The following is a 7,995-nucleotide window of genomic DNA, read 5'->3' as shown; positions in this document are numbered from 1 at the left end:
AGTTAGTACCTGCATTTTCTGCAGAAACACCAGTTAATAACTGTAGTTTCTGAAGAAATACCAGTTAATAACTGTAGTTTCTGCGGAAATACCAGTTAATAACTGTAGTTTCAGCAGAAATATCAGTTAATAAGTATAGTTTCTTCAGAAATACCAGTTAATAACTATAATTTCTGCAGAAATACCAGTTAATAAAAAGCTTTCCCCATAAAAAATGTGTAAAAAAACAAGAGTTTTAAGTTCTAGAGATATACATCTTACCTATTTCCTAGAAAGAAAAGGTCGATATTTGGGTATTTTTAAAAATTATATAATTGCATCAAACTTTGTATTTCAGGAGGACTTATAAAATGACCCTACCTTGACAGTTGCTGTCTAAACTATTCAAAGTTTTTTCTCGAGGTTTAAATAATAGTAAAAGGAACATATGACAAAACATTGAATTCTTATCAGGAAATCTCCAATATCCAAGGAAGCTGATGCACTTGCCTGAATATTTATACAGAAGAAGTTTGACACTCTCATACGTCAATCAAAAATATCTAAGAAAGTTAACTTCACTTAACATTAAATTTCCAAGACCTGAGATTTAACCCAGTTGTAAGAAACATACTATCTTGGAAAATCAGTACAAATAACAATTAAATGATACTGAATTGAAGAAAATAAGCAAACTAATAAGGTTCAGTTACCTCCCATATGCAACAGGATCCCTCTGCAGTTCGTAAATTAGTTTAGCCAAATCCCTCGGGTGAAACGACCTGGCATTTATGAAGGACCCGGGAGGCAAGAACTCTTCGTATCCTTCACCTGTGTATGAATGGAGGTTTCATCGTCATCACGATTAATATTCATTCATAAGTTTCTTTGATTTTGGAGTACTATACATACTGAAGGCTAATGAAGATGAACCCTATCCATATGGAACAAGCCCACCACAGAGACCATTGGCTTGACATTCAAGCTTCCAAAGAATATGGTGTTCATTAAAAAATAAGTAACAGAAGGTAATAGGAAATACAGAAAGGAGAGATCAGTTATTAGAAAAGCAAAATAAAAGAACAAATTAAGAAATAAACAGATAAAAATGTAAGGTTAATTATTTAAATACAAGGAGAATTGCTTTTGGGCAATAGTGAATTGCATCTTCGCTTGAACTTTTGAGGTTCCAATTGCAAAACATCTTCAGGGTGACTGTTCCACAGTCGAACAAAGTGTGGACTAAAGGACCTTGATCAAAGGGGGAAAGTAGTCAAGAAAACAAGGAATGAAGAATTGGGAAGTCTTATAAAAAATATTCTGTGGGTGAACTAACCTCCCCAAACAATAGGAACCAGTCCATATATCAGAGGGTTGTAAGGCTTCTCAGAGAGGTAGTGATTGCACAGACTATTCTCGAAAGGCCAGGGCGAAGAGGTACCTCTTTTTAAGATGGTGTTCAGCATGTCTCTTGAGCGGAAGCCGTGAGGATTCCATGGTGGTCTCCATCCCACATTGACAAACTTGTCCACCTGAATATGCTTGGAGAGTTCATCAACATAATCTTCCCTCCTGGAAGGAGTCTGACAGTTGCTGGACACCCAGAAGACTGCCTTTGGCCTGCTCACAAAATCTTTCCAGCCCGGTCCCATCACGTCTTCCAGGGTTGTGTTGGATTCCATTGCTCTGAGGTACCGCCCTAGAGTGGGCTTGTGGTGTGATAGTTGATTTGCTCGTAAAGGCCTATGAATAAGAAAATATATGACTATGTAAATCACCCAGTCTTTCATAGCTCTAACCCCAGGATGAATGCTAAACGTTCCTAGTTCAAGAAAAGAGATGACATAAGAATAGGTTAAGTTAACATCACAGCCACAGCAAATGTGACCAAACTTAAAATCCTGGAAAGGATGACAGTCCCTATACATATATGTAAACAGCCAGTTAACAAATAAAGCAATCAGACCAACAAGCTACTTGAAATGAGGTCGATGTTACATGGGCATGTCCCGAGACAGGAGGTATCCATTGGCGCCCACGACGTCAGAAGACTCGTGGTAACTCATGGTCCAGTTGAATTTGTTGCTGCCTATCTTGTTCGCGATGGAAAGGGCCCTTTCGCCGCGCTGTACTACGGGTGACTCGACCTCCACCCAGACCCAGCGCTGGTTTGCGAAACGTTTCGGAAGCCTCCAGTACTTGATCCTTTGCGAACGGAATGGAGCAGAACTTCAGCGAATGGTGAAGATGACGCAGTTTTACTGCTAACCAGTCACTCTCCCATCTACATATTCTCAAATCAGAACTTCAGTGGTTGATAAAAGTTAACCAACGGACACCCTTGTCTCAGATGCACTTTTACGCCTAACTAGTTACTCTCCCATTTAGTTATTCTCAAATCAGAACTTCAGTGAATGATAAAGATGAACCTGTGGACACCCTTGTATCAGATGCACTTTTACTCCTAACCAGCCACTCTCCCCTTCTACATATTCTCAAGCACACTTCGCTATAACATAAAGATTCCTAATCATTCTTTAACAGTGTGTAGCTATGTCTCTGGTGATCACTAAAGTACGGTCTCTGATGCATTTTTATATTAACCAGTCACTCCTCCTGTCTACATATTCTAAACACACAAAACGCACCTTCATAAAACTTTTAATGAATTTCTGTTAATTATGTATGTATATATATATATATATATATATATATATATATATATATATATATATATATATATATATATATATATATATATATATATATACATACACACACACATATATATGAATGTATGTATGTATGAATGCCTGAATGATATGATAGTAGTGGCTGGAATACGTATAATTATCATACATACATTCCTTTTATACATACATACAGTGTATGAATACAGCAATAAACAGTGAAGTCAGTTTAACCTCGATTATAACTATGGAAGAGAGAGAGAGAGAGAGAGAGAGAGAGAGAGAGAGAGAGAGAGAGAGATGACATTTCATGGCATATACCCACGACACCTTAGCTGTCTTACTGATTAAAATTCTACTTACACATCTGATTTGAAAAGGACAGCATGTGCTTCGTGAAGCCTTCTCTTCTTGTATGTAAATTCACATTGATAAGAAGTACACCCAGCATTTCCAAACCTACAAGTACATAATATCCAATTATTATTATTATTATTATTATTATTATTATTATTATTATTATTATTATTATTATTATTATTATTATTATTATTATTGTTCACATGGAACAAGCCCACAAAAGGGGCCATTGACTTGAAAGTCAAGCTTCCAAAGAATATTATGGTGTTCATTAGGAAGAAGTAACAGAAGGTTATGGGAATTACAGAAAGAAGAGATCAATGTATAATTTGTAATGGCAATTACAAAAGACCTTCACTCTACCTGATTCTAGAAATGAGGATTCTTTTTTAAGCAAGCATCTGTCTCATCCAATGAAGCCTTTGGAATGCGACATGGGAAATTCAGCTCATGCTGAAGGAGGTTGTACAATTATTCTTTTAGAAAGTGAACAAAGATGTCTGACATGTCTTTATCACTTGTCCTCGGCATTTAGTTAAAAATGAAACAAAACAAGTAAAAAATGCGCAGGTGGTCTCGGTATAATGCTGTATGAGCCGCGGCCCATGAAACTTTAACCACGGCTCGGTGGTGGCCTAACCTATATCGTTGCCAGAAGCACGATTATGGCTAACTTTAACCTTAAATAAAATAAAAACTACTGAGGCTAGAGGGCTGCAATTTGGTATGTTTGATGACTGGAGGGTGGATGATCAACATACCAATTTGCAGCCCTCTAGCCTCAGTAGTTTTTAAGGTCTGAGGACGGACAGAAAAAGTGCCGGCACAATAGTTTTCTTTTACAGAAAACTAAAACTGTGTAAACTGTTCTTTCTGATTTTTGTAGTCTTATGGTGACCATCACAGCAACTAGACAGTATGAAAATTGGTGTGATATTTTTCGTGTTCTTGCCAGTAAAAATACGCAAAGTATTTTCCTCTTCATTAAAAACTCTTCTCATCAAACCTATCTCTCTTTTTTAAGAAATAAGCAAATGAACTAGTCTTACATCAACGTTTCGATGATTTATCTCGATCCATTTACAAAGACTAAAACATAGTTCTGAACGAATAAAAATCGAATAAACGCATTCCCCAATCCTGAGTTGAATGATAATAACGACAATCTGATTCTGGTACCAGTAGATCACCTTCAAGAGAGCACATCTGGTTTCATGAATCTTGAGATATGATTATAGAAGGTATACTGACTGACTCTCTGAGAGTGACGCTGGGGAATGTTTAACTATGACAGACACTTTCCAAGGTACAAGCATTTGGGACTCTCAGTTTGTTAGAAAGTAACAGCATCAGTGCCGTTACCTGTTGCGTGCTAGCGGACACCAAACAATCAGACGGTCCCAGAGATAGTCAGAGTGAGATAAGACAGAAAAGAGAGCTCAACTCACCTCCCTTCCCACGGTATTTTCCTGTACCACTGCGTCCAGAACAGAATGACTTTCTTCCCTGAACTCGGCTTGGAAAGCAGCTTGAGGTCCTCTCCATCTTGAACGAAGTCTTCTGAAACTTGACTGGTCCAGTCATGATTGAGATCTGAAGTGCGATTGGTCGTGTCTCTAGAGAAACCTGGTTTGCCTCTGTTTCCGTCTCTGGACGGGAACGTCAACAAAGACAAAGCCACTAAGGACAAGGTGATGAGAAATCGCCTGCAGGACTGTGACCTCGGGAGTATCCTCATGGCACAGATTTGTGGAGGCGAATGTAAACCTCTTGTAAACGCTTGTGAGTATTGTCTAGCAATTTACACCACGTCTTTGAAAACTAGTGATCTTAGGATATGCTCAAGAGACTATTTTGCATTGATATATCTGCTCAGTTAGGTGGATGGTGCAGAGATTTACACAGGCTTTTATAAATTGGGACATTTACTTGCTGACCCAGCAGCTCTAGGTTTCTTGCTGGCATAAGGTTAGATTACTCTCTAAACCAGCCAACCATCGAGATTTCTCTATTCCTTTGTATTCTTGCACAGTAAAATGGTTGTTATTATTATTATTACTATCATTATTGTTACATTTCTTTCTTTCTAAGTCAAAAAGCAAACCACAAAGTGTTCCTCCTTTTTGGTGAAGGTGAATTTTTTGTTTACACTGTAGGGCAGATGGTGGATTACAAACCAAAGTATGTATCCAGGTTATGGTAAGCAACAGGTAAGTTCAGTTTAAATTCTTTTTCGAATTTTATCAGGGATAATGATCTTCTCCAGCGTCAGGCTTTCTTGTGACTGTTCTCCGGTTCGTTTTGCTTCTTCAAGTAAAGGGAAAGATTGGCAAAATAGACAAAAATTACTGATACACTCACTCTGGAGACTGTTTATAGCATCAGGCAGTTCAGGACATTAACCTTTTGGATGAAGAATCTCTCTGCACTCTTGCAGTAAACAGCGTGAGAATCACTCACTTATTGGACTCAGCAATGATCTGCCTGGGTAATTAATTGCACATGCTTTAATTTATTATTCCCACACTCTTCATAGCCTCAAAAACGATCAGACTGAGAAACTTCACACTTGACAGAGGAATGATACACCTTTGAAATGAACTACAGTTTGAATGAACAATTGTATTCACTTCAGCTGACTGAGGAATGAACTAAGCACTCTTTAGCTGAGCAAGGATTTGACACTTTTGAGTGAGGAATGAATTGCACAGTCCTTAGCTGAGCAAGGATTTGACAATTTAGGTGACTGGAAAGCGAACTGCACAATCTTTAGCTGAGCAAGGATTTGGCTGCACGATTAAGGGAATGAATTGCACAATTTTTAGCTGAGCAAGGATTTGACACTTTAGCTGACTGGAGAGTGAACTGCACAATCTTTAGCTGAGCAAGGATTTGACACTTTTGACTGAGGAATGAATTGCACAATCTTCAGCTGAGCAAGGATTTGACACTTTAGCTGACTGGAGGAAGTGAACTGCACAATCTTTGGCTGAGCAAGTTTGTTTTACTTTTGACCGAGAGATACATTGCGCATCTTTGGCTGAGCAGGATTGACACTGACTGGGAATAATTGCACAGTCTTTAGCTGACAAGGATTCGACACTTTTGACTGAGGAATGAATCGCACAATCTTTAGCTGAGCGAGTATTTGACACCTCAGCTGACTGAAGAATGAAATGCACCATCTTTAGCTGAGCAGGGATTTGACACTTTAGCTGACTGAGGAATGGTTTGCACAACCTTACGCTATCTTAAGCTGAGCAAGGGTTTGGCTCTTTATCTAACTGAGGAATGAACTGCAAAATCTTCAGCTGAGCAAGTTTATCACTTTTTAGCCAGAAAGAAGTTAACTCTTTAGCTGACTGAGGAATGAATAGCGCAGTCTTCAGCTGAGAGAGGATTCAGCACTTCAGTTGACTGAGAAACCATGCCATTTTTAGCTGAGCAATTAGCTGAATGATGAATCTCTCTCAGGCTCCTAGGCTGGGCAGTTTTCTCAGGAATCACTCACTTAAACTGATCAACGATCTGTCAGGAATCAACCACTCTTGGAGTAAACTACAGTCCGAACGAACAATTGCAAGCACTTCGACTAGGTGAGGAATTGCACACTCCTGGGATGAGACTAAGGAATTGCACACTCCTAGGGTGAGACTAAGGAATTGTGAGACTGAGGAACCATTAGACTAAGGAATCACGAGACTAAGGAACCATGAGACTAAGAAATCAGGACTAAGGAATCGAGGAATTGCACACTCCTGGGATAAGAATGAGGAGTTGTGAGACTGAGGAATCATTAAACTAAGGAGTCGAGGAACTGCCCATTCCTGGGATGAGACTAAGGAATTGTGAGACTGAGGAATCATTAGCCTAAGGAATCACGAGACTAAGGGACAATGAGACTAAGAAATCATGACTAAGGAATCGAGAGGGGCTTTTGGTTGAGAAACTCAGGCACTTTTAGGCTGAACAGCAACTAACACTGCCGAGTTCTCACGTTCTCTGGATGACGAGACTCGCCCATAAGCAGGGCTTGGCGTTAATTGAATGTGGTCTTCACCCTCGAAGTTTGAGATTCTAATGAAACACTAATGATATGTGTGTGTGTGTGTGACAAGTGTCGGCGCCGGCGAGCTGATTATAATGGACATGAAGAGATAACGAAGAAGACGTGGCTTTCATTGCTACGTTTCGAAAGGAAATGAATCTAAGAGGAAATGAGTCTTAGTCTTTTGATATTAGATGTTGCTTTAGCCAGAACAATGGGAGTAGGTGCTTGTATGCGGTTTGCTTCAGGGGAGAAATTATAGGCCTAGGTGAATAAACCACCTTAGCTCTCATTTGAAGTTTCTTGACAGTTTCTCTGGCAGGGAAAATGAAACAGAAATGAAATAGGAACGAAATAGGAAATGAAACAGCTTCGCACAGACCAATACTGACGTATGGGCTCATTCACAGGTGCGGTGGACTAATTAGAGATAACGAACACCTTTGTGAAGCTTTTGCGAAATGCACCTACACCTGAATTATCTCATTAACGGCTCCGTTGCTGCATCTCAATTTTACATTTTTTCTTTTTCTTTTTTTGGCTACGGAGAGAATTTCACTTCATTTTTAGCTTTCTGTAAAAGAAAACTATCGTGCCGGCTTTGTCTGTCCGTCCGCACTTCTTCTGTCCGCCCTCAGTTCTTGAAAACTACTGAGGCTAGAGGGCTGCAAATTGGTATGTTGATGACCCATTCTGCAATCAACAAACATACCAAATTGCAGCCCTCTATCCTCAGTAGTTTTTATTTTATTCAAGGTTAAAGTTAGCCATAATCGCGCGTCTAGCAACGACATAGGCCATGCCACCACCGAGCCGTGGTTAATGTTTCATAGACCGCGGCTCATACGGCATTATACCGAGACCACCGAAAGATAGATCTATTGACGGTGGCCTTGATTATACGACGTACAGAAAACC

The sequence above is a fragment of the Macrobrachium rosenbergii genome, chromosome 1 (genome assembly GCF_040412425.1).
Source record: "Macrobrachium rosenbergii isolate ZJJX-2024 chromosome 1, ASM4041242v1, whole genome shotgun sequence".
Lineage (NCBI taxonomy): Eukaryota > Metazoa > Arthropoda > Malacostraca > Decapoda > Palaemonidae > Macrobrachium > Macrobrachium rosenbergii.
This window is presented reverse-complemented; position numbering follows the sequence as displayed.